This window comes from Herpailurus yagouaroundi, unplaced genomic scaffold, assembly GCF_014898765.1.
Source record: "Herpailurus yagouaroundi ecotype Mexico unplaced genomic scaffold, PumYag 182, whole genome shotgun sequence".
In the NCBI taxonomy this organism is placed as follows: domain Eukaryota; kingdom Metazoa; phylum Chordata; class Mammalia; order Carnivora; family Felidae; genus Herpailurus; species Herpailurus yagouaroundi.
Window position 1 is genome coordinate 33575016 of NW_024412413.1, and position 17130 is coordinate 33592145.

General features: G+C 37.9%; 1 protein-coding gene across 7 annotated transcripts in view; it reads left to right on the forward strand.

The window, feature by feature from the left end:
* MGAT4C (MGAT4 family member C) overlaps positions 1–17130 on the forward strand; it is a 738623-nt gene that overhangs the window by 507472 nt on the left and 214021 nt on the right. For 2 of the 7 annotated variants that reach the window (XM_040491288.1, XM_040491290.1), the window contains exon 1: positions 1124–1227. The exons of 3 other annotated variants lie outside the window; for them this stretch is intronic. The gene's annotated coding sequence lies outside the window, so the exon portion shown is untranslated. Of the gene's footprint in view, positions 1–1123; positions 1228–17130 lie in introns of those variants that run through there. 2 more of the 7 variants (XM_040491284.1, XM_040491289.1) reach the window with 1 other exon arrangement.

The following is a 17130-nucleotide window of genomic DNA, read 5'->3' on the forward strand; positions in this document are numbered from 1 at the left end:
CAGGTGGTTGTACTGTTTGCATGCTGAGCTGCACAGCTTTTAAAGGGCTTGCCCTGGGATATGACTGGGCTGGATTTAGAAGGAGCCGGTCATTGAATAGCTCTGGTAATTCTTGCATCTCACAGTTATGCGGCTGACAGCTCCTTTGGTGGAGAAAGCATAGATATATTTCAAGGTGATGGTAGTTTTGTCCCTCTGGCAGCAAGCTGCTGCGACCGGCTTAGCCCATTATCCCCTTCTCCCACTGGATTTAAGCCTGGGGAGAAGTCCGGGGCTTTTGTCAGGATAGAGAGTAAGGGATGGGTAATTATTCCCTGTTCGTGCTCAGAGAGAACAGCACTATATTCTAAAGTAGCCTTCAATTACTGAAATGGGCTTGTCTATGGTTCTAGTGACTTATAAATTACCCTTTGTAAAAACCAATATTTAACATTACTATTTTGGTGATGTTACACTTTTAATGTCTCACATTTTAAGCTTCATTATACAAAACTTTGGAGATACTGTTTAACATTCAGGGAGTAAAATGCACCTCTATTTTTTTTTTCATTAGAAGATTTAAAAGTATAGATGGCTACTGTGAGCAAATTGATTGAAAGCTCCACTGTATAGTTGTCTACACTGTAATTTTTCTCACCTTGACTTTGTTAATCTCACAGGGTAGTTCTGTAAAATCAATGTAAAGCAATTACAAAATTTACAATTCCAGATGTTATTATTGCATTAATATTTCCCTTTAATATCCATTCTGGGAAATACCTTTCATAAATGTTGCCACTTCATAAATATTTAAAAAAATAAAATTCTCACAGATCCCAATTAATTAATTATGTAAAATGGTCCTAGCATATTTGAGGGGCAGTATTTTCAGTTTGCTCACCTCCAGGAGCTCAACATCACTTTCATTCCCCTTTCAGCCAAAATTATAGCCAGAGATGAGCATTTCAATTTGCAGCTGACAGTTTAGGGTTAAGATATGATTCCAGGTAACAGAAGCCAATGAGAGTACACCCAGTTGATGTTTGTGACATCATCTTCCAGTCGGAGTACATAGAACAGCTGAGGTAGCGTTCAGTTTCAGCCCCAGTGCCATTATGATGGATGTTTACATCTCTTCATTGAGAGCCAATTATCTCGCTTTTGTGTGAGGCTCAAGGATCACTCATGCTGCCAGGCTGCACAGAGCACTGTTGGATCTAGCTGAACGAATTGTTTTCCCTGTCTCTGGTAAGAGCCTCTTCTGTTTTACCTTCTCTTTCAAAATAAAGGTAGATGTGTCTAACAGAGGAAACAGTGTAAGAAACTGGTGTCAGGGTCGAACAGGATTACTATCCGGTAAGCTTTTAATCAGAACAGTGTTTAGCATTATTAAAAGGAAAGGTGGATTTAGCAAAATGAATTGAAAAAGAGCATGCTAACGTTTACCTGGCAAACTAATTTGCAGTAGAAAATGAATGGCAGGTAAATTCAGCTTTTCTTTAGAAAAGGAAAAGAACTGCTACTATAGGATCATTATTTTGAATATGTTTTTTAGAAGAGACATGTGGATATGTAAACCACTTTGCTCCATTTCTTTATACTTTGCTATTAGTAGCAAAGAGTAGAAGTGGTCAACCCCAAGTAGTATTGCTATCAATTTAAAATGAGTCAAAGTTTCTAATTGTTAAATGATAGTTCTTTGGGACAGTTTTCCAAGTTGTATCTATCCAGAAAAACAAAATTTACCAAGTGAGCCAAGTCTTTAGCTTCTGGAATGAAGTTGTACTACTTTGTATTTACATTTGCCATTTTTCATCTAAGAAAATGATGATAGCAAATACTTTTAAGGAACAGTGTGGGAATTATTTTTTCTGGAATTAAGAGATGTTAAAATCATTGATTGCATTAAGTGCTTTTGAATGTAATAGCAAAATACTGTTTTATGGATTTGTGGAATATTTAAACTCTGACAATAAAGCTTTCAATTATTCAATAATCTATTAGTAGTGATATTTACACCTGAGGATCCTTACACTATTATAGCAAAACAAATTTATGTAGAGCTGTTGACTTGCTGTAGATCTAGGAGACTGAATCTGACAGAGATCCTGAAACATTAGATACAATAAAAGCTTTTAATTGACTGGAAATGTGCATATGCTACGAAATGAAGAATTCAAAAACACTTTTAACTCCTCAAATATTGTCTGTGATCACAGTGTAAAGTAGCAGACCTTTGTCATTTTAGAGTGGAATGAAGTTATTTATCAAAGACACAGACACGTGTAAATAGCTGGCACTTAATTTAGCACATTCTTTTATTTTAATACTATCACCATCTCTTCTAGGGTAATAAAACTTTTGACTAATGACTTATCCATCAGGCTCCAGTATACTCGTGCCTTGCAGATTTATTTTTACTCTACTTTACCATAGAATATGTCTGCCTGTGCAAGCCAGTAATTTGGATAACTCGGAATCAGGATTTGAAGGTGCTCAAGTTGTACTTCAAGACAGCAGGGATTTCTCAGCTGTGTCACACTTCTGTCTCTCCTACTAGCCCGGTCCTGTTTGGCAGTGCTTGGCATTACTGTTGCTCGAATTGTCTCTTTCAGTCAATCAGGTCTGAACAAAACTGACTTTATAGAAAATGTCAGATGTGTATTAATGGAATCAAGAGCACTAAGCCTATTGTCTCATGCAAAACAGCGTATTATCCACCAAATCTCACAAGCTTAAATTTTTCACAGGGAGGCTTAGGTTGCGTATTCTGTGAATTTCAAAATCTAAAAGTGGGAATCCAAAAGTTTTGATAATGTGAATGTGAAAGCATAACGATTCACCACTTTGAAATGAATTTTTTCCCTTAAGTACTTTAAAGTAGAGTTGAATAACCCAAAGGTCCTGATTGTCATTTTCACAGGTGATCAATCTTGACTAGAGGAAAACATTTGTTTCCTAATAATTAATTCTCTAAAAATCTATTTATATCATTCTGTCAGCAATGAAGAAAAAATCTTACTCAGCCAATGAACAGTCTAGACATTTAGAATTGTACTTTCTGCTGAATGCTTCTCTTGGTATTACTGTCTGTAATGACAAATACATTGCTTTGGTAGTTAGAATCACTCATTTACTTGTTTTCCTCTGAATGACTTTGTACAACATGGATGTGCATGATATGATCTACCTGGTTGGTTAACTTTTTGACAGAAAGTTTTCGTTTTTTATTTTATTTTATTTTTTTAAAGAGAAGGCATCAATGGGATCATAGCCATTTCCCATGCCACAAACTCCCTGGGAAGAACTCTTAGTATAGGAAGCCACGGGTGGAAAATGTATGATGGTGCACATATTGCTGTGTTCCTTGTCTCCTTTTTAACATATATGTCCTTTGTCCAAGTTAAGTAATCATCTTTTTGTTTCTTTTGCATTTTTCTTCTCTATATTATCTTATCCAGTTCTTTGTTTGTGGTGTACCAAGTTACATGTTAATTAAGTGACAGGTTTTGCAGGTCTTAAGAGGTGGGAACAGTGCACAGGGATAAAAGGTTTCTATTACCTTTTCTGAAGTTCTCTGCATTTCCCAGAGGCTGAAGGTGTTATATGTATTGTTTTCTTTTGAAAGTGGTTCTTCAGATTATATTATTACCTATTCCAAAGTAATATTCTTTTTTTTCCCTCTTATATGCCTTAATCCTCTCCTGGAAATTAGTTTATTTAAGCACCTTCATTAGCTTCTTTTAATTATTGAATACATGGATACCATTTAGTTTTCTGCTTTCTTAGTTCAAGTACTTGGATATATCATGAATTCTTTGCTTGTCTTAGAAGCTCTGGACCTCCATGGCCAACTTTTTAGTTACTACAAAAAATATAGTAACCATGATGTCATCTTAACTTGGATTTGTATTAGTATGCAAATTCATGGATATTTACATGTAGATTTTATGTACATGAACAGGTTTATATACACTTTAAAATGTTTAAAGTGTTTTCATGGACATAATATTCATTTTCAAAAATTGTTCTGTAATAAAGTAATTTATATTATGCTTCAAAGAAATAGAGACTAATAGTTTTTTTTTTTTAATATGTCTTCATTTTGAGAGACAGAGACACAGAGCATAAGTAGGGGAGGGGGCAGAGAGAGAGGGAGACACAGAATCTGAAGCAGGCTCTAGGCTCTGAGCTATCAGCACAGAGCCCGATGTGGGACTCAAACTCATAAACAGTGAGATTATGACCTGAGCCTACGTCGGAAGCTTAACCAACTGAGCCACCCAGGTGCCTAGAGACTAATAGTTTTTAACTTGTTGCCAAAGATTACCTAGCCAGTAAATCAGTAAATGGGAAAATCAGGACTCAGAAAAGAATTTTCAAATTTAAATGTCCCCAGTCAATCAATCAATCAATCAATCTTCCTCCCTTCCTTCCTCCAGCCTTCCAAATATCTGACTAATTATGTGGCTTGTGTGTTGCTGTAGTTGTTATTGTTGTTGTTGTTTTTGGCTACTCTGTGCCAAGCAGTCATCTAGGTGCTTGGGATTTATTTATAACTGAGCTATATAAAAGTCCTTGTTTTTTTTCATGTTATATTATTTTTTAAATCTGTCAGACTCTCATCTTTAAGTTTACTAAAAATATTTAATGTATTTCAAGGTATGGCAGATATAACAACTTACTAGTAAATAAGAAACATGAGTTGTAAATGATGTTATTTGCATTTCTTGTGTTTCCATGTATCTTTAAGTTCTCAGGTATATTCTAACATAAAATGAACTTGTAAATACTTCACACTTGGGCATTACAGAAATTTCTATCAATTATTTTATAACTCATACTTGACTTTGAATGTGATCTCTGCAACTTTACAAAAATAAAATGACTACCTTGCAATGGATTACAAAAATCACTTGGGACAAAGTTACCTTGTATCTGTAGTTTACATTCAGGCAATATAACTTTATATTTATCCTCTATTTTATAATAAAGTCCTTGATTATCATAATACATTGAGTATACAGTTATTTGGTTTTAGATAGGGTTTAGATAAGAGTATAAGTAGGAGAGTGAGAAATGGATGAATTTTATTTTCTTTTAATTAAAAAATAACAGTATTTTCCAAATGACAGCAGTTTGTGTTTGAATAAAGCAAACAAGATAACCTGAAGTTTAACATCATTTTTTTAGTAGTTTGGAATACATTAATAGTGGTTCCCAGGATAGTTGAACTAAAAGTGATATTTACTACCCATTGAATTTATTTGCAAATGCCCAGTGATTTAAAAGAAAAAAAAAAAAAAAAAGGCCTGAAATCGAACTTCCTCAGAGAAAATCAATCTGTACATAGAACGTATCCGTTGAAGATAAACCATTTTCAGATGGTATCATTTAATTAGCCACTGAGGAGTCTATCTAGTGACATACATGTAAATCGTGAAACAATTCAAAATTGCGTGCACACACCTGATTTACCACCAAATATTTTACTTTTGTAATATTGCATAATAATAAAGTTATATCCCTGGACTTAGTCCCTTTACTAATGTGCAATGTGCAATGTGCACATTGAAATGTGCAAAATGAAAGTGCAAAATTAGAATGCAATAATTAAGAGTATGAATTAGCAGTATGTCAAGGGATATTAAACTGTGAATGTTTTACCAACAAGTGTTACAAGGTACCGGGTCTTGAATTTAACTAATTCTACCTAAAAATATTCCAGAATTAATTTTGATAATGTTTATGATAAATTATGAATTGACATAAGACTGCATTTTTTAAATACAAAATTCTACCAAAAGCAGAAGATTGGTTGTTTGTTCTGTGATACTGATTTCACGGTGAGGAACAGAGCATGGTATAAAGATAGCTTGGTCAAAGTCTCCGTTCAGAAGTGACTCTCTACCAATATGCAATGACCTGCTGTAAAACTCTCAGAAGTGTACCATAGCATTTGAATCAATGTGAAAAATATAGTTTTGCTAAAACAGAGAATTCATATTGGTACCGCGAACTCAGATGAAATACTGAGCTGGGTGAAATTTATAATGTGGGGTGAAGCATGATACAATCTGCTGTCATTGGTAGGCTGGTGAGTTCCAACAACTTTTCTCAATTTAAATGTGTCAGACAATGATTTGGGGCGCCTGGGTGGCTCAGTCAGTTAAGCGGCCGACTTCGGCTCAGGTTATGATCTCACAGTCTGTGAGTTTGAGCCCCGCGTCGGGCTCTGTGCTGACAGCTCAGAGCCTGGAGCCTGTTTCGGATTCTGTGTCTCCCTCTCTCTGACCCTCCCCCGTTCATGCTCTGTCTCTCTCTGTCTCAAGAATAAATAAACGTTAAAAAAAAATTATAAATGTGTAAGACAATGATCAGATGAACAAACACTTCTACTCAGTAGAGCAATAAATATCATAAGCCTTCAAAGACACTCTTTTGTTAGATTCTGTATTTACCTGCACTATGGTAAGATTATGGTTTCTGGGACCAGACTACCCGAGTACACTTTCTTGCCCCATCCTTTTCAGGCCTTAATTTCTTCATTTAAAAACTGAGAGAAAGAAAAGCAGCCACCTCATAAGATTTTTGTGAGAATTTCATGAGCTAATCTTTTAAGTAATGAGGTCAGTGTCTGTCATAGGGTTTGTGCTCAAATCACATAGGGTTTGTCTTCTTTTAGTACTCTCATTGACACTTGCTTAGTATTTTATGCATGTGTGTGTTTTAATTGACTCGGGAGTTTCATTGAATCCAACATTTACAAACATGAAACCTTTGGGACATAATCATATTAATTACTCTTTAAAACTTGACACTGACTTCAGGAGATTTTAGTACTAGATATAGCCTTATCACTTACTGCATGTAAGATGTCTGATATGTCATGGAAATCACAGTTTTAACATGAAAAATGAATTAAATTTAAAATGGATTAAACCACTTTTAAGAGCTTTTTCCAGCTTTAAAATTATATGATCTGGGAGGGGCGCCTGGGTGGCGCAGTCGGTTAAGCGTCCGACTTCAGCCAGGTCACGATCTCGCGGTCCGTGAGTTCGAGCCCCGCGTCGGGCTCTGGGCTGACAGCTCAGAGCCTGGAGCCTGTTTCGGATTCTGTGTCTCCCTCTATCTCTGCCCCTCCCCCGTTCACATGCTCTGTCTCTCTCTGTCCCAAAAATAAATAAATGTTGAAAAAAAATTAAAAAAAAATTATATGATATGGGATATCATATATATAAATATACATGTATATTTATAATACATATATACACAAATATGTGTATAATTGAAATGAAAAGTTCAATAACTTTACTTTTGCATTTTATCCTAGTTTACTCTGTCATCACCTTTTATTCCATTAGTTTTCATGAGTTGATGGGAGTTTGAAACTTGTAGTTATAAAAGGTTTTATTTGTTCTCATGTATGTAGAGATCAGCACTCTCATGCTTTCCAGTAGTTCATTGTGTCACATGGATGATGATGTGGTGATATAATTAGGCTAAAGTTCTTCTGTAGCTCATGCTGTTCTCTGGCCCTAACATCCTCTGAAAGGCAAATTAAGAGTGTTTTGATTTTAAAATCTGTATGTGTGTGTCTGTGTGGTTTGTTTGTTTTGTTTTGTTTTGTTTTGTTTTGATGGAGCATCTACCAAATGCCCAAGAGAGATCCAAGAATAAAGGATAAATTATTCTCTTCTCCACAGTTTGTAATCTTGTAGAATCAAGGTGCTAATGTATGTGAAAAACCTAAAAGAACAATCATTTTACTATTTTTTTCACTTCTAAATGGACTGCCTCATTCCACAAATTACTTAAAGCATGGGCACATAGTTATTAAGCATTAAGACATGCCAACAATGGACACAAGCACCAATGCTGGTCTTAAAGGGCTCATGGTCTAGAGGCCAACACAAACTTGAACATAAATAATTAGAACACATTGTGATAAGTTTTATATTAGCAGTAGCACAGAGTCCTGAGGTTAACATGGACAAGGAATGACTTATTTTACCTGTAAAAATCAGAAAAGTTATCCAAAAGAAGCTGTCATTTGTCTGAGTTTTTAAAAATGAGTAGGGAATTTCCCAGGTCTAGAATAGTAGAGTGTATTTTAGGCAGAGGTGCCTCCAGGAAATATAAAGCCAAAATGGGAGGAGAAAGCATAGTGTGTTTATGTAAGGACCAATGTTTAGTATGACTGGAGACAGGGATGAAGGGGAACTAAAAATGAGCAACATAGTATCAGTACAGTTGCTGTAAAAATAACCTGTAGGGACAACCTGGTCATAACTGCATAACTGTAAGCCTTGGCTGGTTAAATTGAGTGTTTTCTAAATTTAAATGCTGTGGAAGATGTGTGATAAGATACATCACTGTGATTTTGAGTAAATGTGAAATGCTTTTTTGAAAGAAAAAGTAAACAAGATTACCAAAGACTATTTAAGGCAGTTTGACCCATCAAAGGAGGAAGAAGGCCAGGAAAATTCACTTCATTAAATTTCAAATAGCGTTATTAAATTTCCCATTCTATTCATTTATTTTAAATGATGGGTAATAATTACTCAGGAATACAGAGGAGGGTCACACATGGCAGAATTGAACAGAATATCAGGGTTTGGGAAAGAGTCCTTGAGTCAGTAATCATTCACTTTTGATGATCCTGACCAGACTTCATCTAAGGAATAGGAACTATATATTCCCAAGTGACCCAATGTTTCAGTGTTGGGCTAGGGTCAGCAGGAAGATCTAGAAGATTGAACTCCTTCCTTATAAGATGACTCAATTCATTATGGTCATTTTCGTTAATTGTTTGAACCACATTACATGGAAGCTATTTATTTAAAAATTATTTTAAAAGAAAAACAAAGCATCATTCCATTCCCTTCTTGCTCTGATTTAGGTGGCATATGATTTATGAAAAACACAAAATAGTTATGGGGAGAAGAGTGAAAGAAAGAAGTATTGAGCATTAGAAAAGAGCATACACTAGTTTCACAGTTGCCCCATAAGACCGTCCCAAAAACGGTTAATCTAAGTTTATTCATGTATACAATAATGGTGAGTCTCCAATATGGAGAAAGAGATGGCATCCAAGGGAAGCATAATCAGTTAGGCTTTATCTACAGCCTCCCACATCTACAATACTATAGGAACTCTGGTAGGTGGTAGAGATACAGAGATAAGTGTGGTGTTGATGTTCAATCTGGAATACAGGTGCCATGGTGAGACACAAGACACAATACTATAAGTCACCCCAGGAAAGGTAAGACAGGTGTCTGCCTGCTTCTGGGAGAACTCCTTCCAGCTTGCTTGGATCTTCAATGTTAACTCTCAGAGCAATAGCTTGTAATGAAATGCAAGTTATAACTTTAGATTGACAAGGAGGAATGGTGTTGAAGATAAAAAAATAGACAGGAACTATGAGGCATTAAAGAGGTGAAGATCTAAGAAAGTAAACATTTTAGAGAGAATAGGGAGAAAAAAAGTATAATAAAAATCCATTAGCATACAAGATTGCTATAGTTAATGATAGAGTATGAAAAATAACTATAGGGAATATTGTATTCCCTTGAAGTCAAGGATTCTGCCTAATTCTTTGAATACCCATTCAAAGAAAAGCATTCAGCAGATGTTTGTTAAATGAATGCCCGAGGGAAAGAAGGAATCATAGAAACTGCTTTTCTTCCTCCTTGTATACTTTGGATATGCTATGTTTGAGATGCCCATTAAGAAACAAAGAAGATATACTTGGTAGCTATTGGATATATAAGACTGGAGTTGAGATATTTAGTAACATCTTCAAATTGTTGCCATTCAAAAGCAATATGACTAAAGGACATCGACTGAAGAAGGAGCTTTAGGAAATTCTATTTAGAGCTTGTGAAGAGAAAGCTAAACTAAACAAAGGACACTCCGAATGAGATGCCTTTGATTCAGAAAATTAAATCTATACTATTAGACCTGCCTCCTGACTTCAGATCAGGAAGGCAAAAGATGGTCCTAAGGGTGGGAAATCCATATAAATCTGTATGTGGGAAGAATACATTCCTTTTTCTACTTTCCCCATAGCCTCTTTTCTTTCTCTTTTCACCTAAAACTCTTCAATATCTTTCTATTACTTGTAGGGTAATGACAATATTAATACAGTTTATAAAGGCCAACATGTTTGGTCTGTATATTTCACCATTATATGACTTATTTTCATCTCTCTTTCAATCTTCTCTGTCCCATTCTCAAGACTTACTCATGCCATTCCTTCTGGTTAGTGGGTTCCTCTGAACCTCCTTCACACACTTACCTCCTACTCATCATCATTCAAATCTCAGCTAAAGAAGTGCATCCTTGCAGAGGTTCTCCTTCACCTCGTTGACCAGGTCAAATCTTCCTATTACAGGCTCTTAAAACAATATTTAATACTTGTAAGAGTTACAGTTGGAGGATTTCTTGGTTGATTAAATGATTAGTTCCATTCCTCCTCACTAGACCTTAATCTTCACGAAAGTAGTTACAGAGTCTGTTTTGAATCACCAGTGAATCTCCAGCATCAAGAATAATGTCTAGAGTAAGGATAGCAGCTCAATAAATGGTGTAGGCAAACAGAAGCCAGAAAAAAAATGTATTAGCATCAGGGCAAATCAAAAGCACATGATTGCTAGTGAATCTTCTTTTTTTGAAATTTATTCTATTTATTTTGAGAGAGAGAGAAAGAGCATGAGTGGGGAAGAACAGAGAGGGAGAATCCCAAGCAGGCTCCACACTGCCATCACAGAGCTCCATGCAGGGCATCAGCTCACAAACCATGAGATCATGACCTGAGCTGAAATAAAGAGTCAGATGCTTCACCAACTGAGCCACCAGGTGTCCTGATGCTAGTGACTGTTGCAGAATGAAAAACTGAATGGGCTTTGTGAGAGTATTAAAATACCTGTCTGTTTCTGCAGCCTCCTTGTTACTAATATATGGGTGACTCCACAGCTAATTATAATATGTTAAGTAGATAACAAAATTATAGATTGTACACTTTTGAGATATATGCCAAACTACAAAAATACTATCAATATTTACTTGTAAATTTTGGTATAAATATAGCATACAGATAGTTGGAACATACGGAGTATTGAAGGATACAAAGAGGTGTAGACTTTGTAAAAGGTATAGAAACCGAGTGACCATATGTAAAACTTGTACCAGGTATAACTGATGTTACTGAAACTGGAAAGAATGTAATTGAGATGTGGTGGTCAACCATATGAAAGGCAGCAGAAAGGCTCAAAATATAGGAACAAAGAAAATTGAACTCTAAATTGAAGGGAAGGTCACTGGTGGACTTAAAGAAAGTAGTTTGAGATGCTAGACAGCAAGGAGTCCAGCAGGAAATTGATTTTTAGGAATTGAAACCATGCTCAAGCAATTTAGAACTGAAAAGGAATAAAGACCTTCTGGATATAACTGTCAAGCAATAACTCCTTCATAACTGGAAAAACTTTTCTTGATGGATGGATGGATGGATGAAATATTAGGTAACATTTACCCTTTTACATTGGTTTTCATAACTTGTAGCAAACACATTTATAATAAATAGCTGGATACTAAATATCTAGTTATTATGTTTAAGACATCATGGGGTTTTTTTGTTTTGTCTTGTTTTTTGTTTTTTGTGTTTTTTTTAAAAAAGAGCGATATAGCCAAAAATGTAGAAAATTGTGGTGTTATTTACTCAGGAGTTAATTTATTCTCATAAAAATGATTCTGTTTCAATGGAAGCCATTTATAAGCATCTTTATAGATATTAAGCAGATCTTGCTTTGCAAGCAAATAAACAAATAAACCTTCCAACATTAAGACTTGGGCCCTCCAGAAAGCCACAAAACAATCTAAAGAAGTAGTGTTGTGCCAGGAAATATTCATGGCCTGCTAAATAGAAAAGCTCTCTTACCTGAAGACATTGGAAAAATTAACTGAAACCCCAAAAGAGAAAGATATCCAGTGGATGTGGATTAAACATCTGTATGATTCAAGAGAATACTATCCTAAAATATACAAATATGAATACAAAATATGTGTATATACATTACATATCATTACCTATATAAATATAGAGGAAACATCTGTTTTGAAAGTTGGCTATACATTGAACTACATATTCTGGTAACTTACCAGAGCTACCATGATTCTACAATGATTATAGAATTCTTCTTAAGACATTTCTGATCCACATAGGAAAAAAAGAACACTTTGATTAATTTATTTGTTCTTGTTGTTGTTAGGAAGGGCAAGACATCTTTAAATATTCTCGTCAGGAGAGAAATGATATTCCTGTTTCCAAAATAGTATGAGAAAAAAAAAGCAACAGACTTTGCCTGCTAAGTCTAGCAGCTAACACAGAAGGAGTGTGATGTACCATGGATTCAGAGAAAAGTGAGGTCAAAGGGGATTGGAAATCAGAAAAGCTGGCCACTGCACTATGCCTAGGGAATACCATGGCTGCCTCCATGTGATAGAGATGCTCAGTTAGCAAGATTTGATACTGAGGCTCTACTGAAGATGCCTGGACCTGCGAAACAAGCACAGGCACAGGGACCCAAAAGCAATCCAAAGACGCTCGTGAAACCAAAATATGAGGAGGTCCAAAAAAGATGGCAAAGCATATCTGAGGTCTGAGAAGAGGGATCTAGGCAAGCAGACTGGATTCAGAGACAAGATTCTAGTTTTCAAAAAGTCCAAGGAGGCAGAGCCTTGGTGGGGAAATCTGCCTTGCTAACAGGGGAGCTGGCAAACTGGGCTCCCCTTATCAGCAAGACCTCAAGCAATAGAGATTCGAGGTCAGAGAAGTACCAGAATCTGGGGTGGATTTGGACCTATAGGTTGGGTTCATAGCTCTATTGATGAAGAATCGAGGCCTGACCTGAAGCTCACTATTTGGTTTAGTCATCTGATTGTAGGCTAGGGTATGAGAGGAGGGGCTAGGAGAGTGGGCTCTGAAGCCAGTTAACTGCATATGAATTTCTGGCTTCCTCACTTACCAGTGGTATGGGCATGGGAAAAGCACTTCACCTGTCCACGTCTCAGTTGCCTCACCTGAGGGATGCTGTGAGGATCAAACAAGTAGATTTATGGCATCCATTTGACATGACACTGGCACCCAGTACATGCTGGATAACTGCTGTACCTTAGTACCATGACTAACGGGCAAACACCATGCTTCGGTACCACTGCTCCTCAAACTCATCTGAGAGCAGATACATGTTCCCTTTGCTGGAGCATCTGCAGTGTCCAACCTTTTCATTCTGTATGTCTCAGTGCAGATATCATCACTGGTGGGGTATGGGGGCTCCTTCCTAGAACATAGTGGCATGGGTGAGGTGTCCCTCTTTTGTGCTCAAATGGCTCCTGCACATTCCTTATTTTCCTCATTTTAATTGCCATTTCTTTGTATCTCCCATTAGACCCTCAGCTCCATATGTTTGGGGATTTCATGCATTTTACCTACTGCTATATCAGCAGTGCTGGCATAAAATAGAAACTCATTAAATATTGATTAAATGAATATATGGTGAGAGGCCCCAGACTTAGATCCCTTTGGAGAGCCATAATCTGAAAGGATTTCTCTGTTACAGCTTAATTTGAGAACTGGTAATTGGAGAGCCAGAATTAGAGGATCTGAGATCCCTTTCAGAAAGTGGCAGTGAGAGGCACCTGGGTGGCTCAGTCAGCTAAGCACCTGACTCTTTATTTAGGCTCAGGTCATGGATTTATGTTCAGGTCATGATCTCACAATTCATGGGCTTGAGCCCTACATCAGGCTCCTTGCTGACAGTGCAGAGCCATCTTGGGATTCTCTCTCTGCCCCTCCCTACCTCCGGCACATGTGCTCTTTCTCTCCCCTAAATAAATAAGTAAATAAATAAACCTTAAAAACAAAAGTGAGAGTGAAAGTCACTCTTCTGTTAATCCCTGTCTGTCTCCTGCCACAATGGTGTTAGTGTCATTGGGGGTATCTCATGTAGATCCCAAGCTGCTGTGGCAGTCACCATCGTTCCCAACCTAGTTGATGTAAGCTAGCCTGGAGTCTAGACCACTGAACAATATCCCAGCACCATCAAACTGGAAGTATAGTACATGTGCTTCTGTCTGTGCTCAAATAGGCATGCCTTATGCAAGACATTGCTCTTCTGAGTATTCAGAAATTCTTCCCAGCAATTGCACTACTAGATATTTATCCAAGGGATATGGGTGTGCTGTTTTGAAGGGGCACATGCACCCCAATGTTTATAGCAGCATTATCAACAATAGCCAAAGGATGGAAAGAGCCCAAATGTACACACACACACACACACACACACACACACACACACACACACAATGGAGTATTACTCGGCAATCAAAAAGAATGAAATCTTGCCATTTGCAACTACATGGATGGAACTAGAGGGTATTATGCTAAGCGAAATTAGTCAGAGAAAGACAAATATCACATGACTTCATTAATATGAAGACTTTAAGACACAGAACAGATGAATACAGGGAAGGGAAGCAAAAATAATATAAAAACAAGAAGGGGGACAAAATGTAAGAGACTCTTAAATGTGGAGAACAAACAGACGGTTACTGGAGGGGTTGTGGGAGGGGCAATGGGCTAAATGGGTAAGGGGCACTAAGGAATCTACTCCTGAAATCATTGGTGCACCATGTGCTAACTTGGATATAAATAAAAAAATAATAATTAAGTTTTCTTTGGAATAAAAATGATGAACAAACTCCACCAGTGGTGCTACCTGTTGAAACCAGGTTGGGAGCTTAAAGACTGCTAAAGCCTGAAATCGAGACTTAGAAGTCAGAGGGGCTATGCTAGACTATGGTGCCTCTTTTCTTCTCCTGGGAAATTCTCACTGCATGGGGCATGTAGTAGTCTTCTGTTGCTGTGTGAATTACCACAAATGTAAATGCCTAAAACAATAGACATTATCTCACAGTCTCCAATAGGTCAGTGATACAGACACAGCTTAGATAGATCTTCTGCTCAGAGTTTCAAGAGGTTGCAATAAAGGTGTTTATCAAGCCGTGTCCCTTTCTGGAGTTCTCTTTCAGGCCCGAGTGATAGTTGGCAGAATTCTGTTCCTTGTGACTGTGACACTGAGGTCCCTATTTTCTTCCTGGGCATCAGCTGGAGGCTCCTCTAAGTCCCTATAGGTCGTCTCAGTTCCTTGCCGGGAGGCTCTCCCCACAGAGCAGCTTACTCCTTCAAAACCAGAAGAGTCTCTTGAGTGTGCTAAGGTGGAGTCTTATATAACAGTATAACCACGGGAGTAACATCCCATCACTTTTGCTATACTCTACTGGCTACACCTAAGTCACAGGTTCTACCCATACTCAAGGGGAAGGAATTATGCAAGGACGTGACTCATTAGGGACTACCTTAAGTTGTGTGTACCATAGGTTGCACATCTGGATTCCTTTAGCAGCTGGAATGAGTACCCCTCCCTCTGCATTTCTGACAGCTCTGAGGCACCAGCAGAACCCATAAGGAGCTGGAAGGTATGTGCATGTGTGGAGGTGGTGACTCAGCGGGGGGCGGGGAGTGTGATTACTGTCTTTCAGAAGCCATTGCTGGGGGGCTTTGTACAGATGGGGTTGGAAGCATAGCTAATCTTTCAGGAGTCCCCATGTCCCCACTTTTCCTCTTCTTTTAGCCTTTCAATAACCTCAAAAGATTCCAATATTTATTCTAAAGTACTTTCCCAGACAAACCAAATCAGTAAAGGTTCTGGAAACTCCTAGCCCTGTATCACATAACCTGATATCCAGAAACTGTAGGATTAAAAAAAGAAGTCAGTACATGTGGAATGTGCATTAGGAGAAATAGTGAAAAAAAATACTATTGTAAGGTTCCATGCCTATCCACATGGGAACAAAGTGTCAAAACTGGGCACTCTGAGAGGACTATTGAGGCTTCACTGAGTCTTTTAAACAAGTGAAATGAGGCTGTTTCACACAGAAGAGAGACCGAACCTGAAACAGCATCAGCAGGTGGCAAAAAACAACTTTCTGGCTGGTGAGGTGAAAGGCAGTGCTGTGTTTCTTTGCATTTCTCCTGAAGGTTCCTGCAACTGGAAAGTTTTTATCGCATGCTCTCTGGAGCTGGACTGGATGGGTGTAGTTACGACCACCATGCCCTGATCGCTTCTGAAAGGGAAAGTTGCCCTACTTAAGACTGAGACCCTGGAGAAAACTCAAATTTCACTCAGTGGCCCTTAAATGTTCTTCCTGAGGTCTTAGGAAACTGTGTATGAGGCCCAGCTAAAGGGAGACACTAGGGCAATTTGATGGGAGAGTAAAAAGAATGAGGTAGGCAGTGGAGCAGGGATAACCTCTGAGACACATGACTGTGACGCTGTAGTCGGTCACATGGATGGCTTCTCCATTTCCTCCCCTCCCTCAGTCTGTGAGGGATGATGTGAGGACAGGGCTGGCCAAGCAGATTCAGGTGAGGCTCAGGAAGATGGGTTTTGGTGAGACCAAACCAAATAACTGCTCAGACCGAAGCAAAGGGCTTGTCAGCACTGTCAGGTGAAGCTGACATGCGGTTAACCACGTGCAGTTACAGCTGAGGGAGCCTTACTTGGTGGCATTTGGATGACTGTTTGTACAGTGCTTTGCCACATCTAGTAGCCAACCACATCTAAGTTCTGGGGACAGCCTGGATCAACTGCCGCTGAAACACTCACACTGATTCCAGCCGCCTTTTCCTTGTGACCCACTCTGGGGAAAATGTGAGGACCAAAATAATAATCACAGTAATGAATTATAAGCCAGTGAACAAAATAACCATTCACAAGTCCGTGTCAGTAATACGTAGAGAAATAAATGGGGGAGAAGTTATGGTCCTTTTTTGCATGAGAGTGTAGAGAATCAACTAGGAGATAGAGAGACAGACTGGGAGTTGGCAAATAGTCACTTTGTTTGCATAATAGTAAAGATGAAATCAAATAAGAATCACTCATAGATGCTAATCTGAGGGGTAGATTTTAAATGTGGAGCCAGATATTTGCATGGTTGTAATGTGACTCCCTCAGAGACTGCCTCTTAGTTGCAGGGGAGAACAAAAATAATTATAACAGTAGAAAATCGGCAACACCTTGACTGTTATTT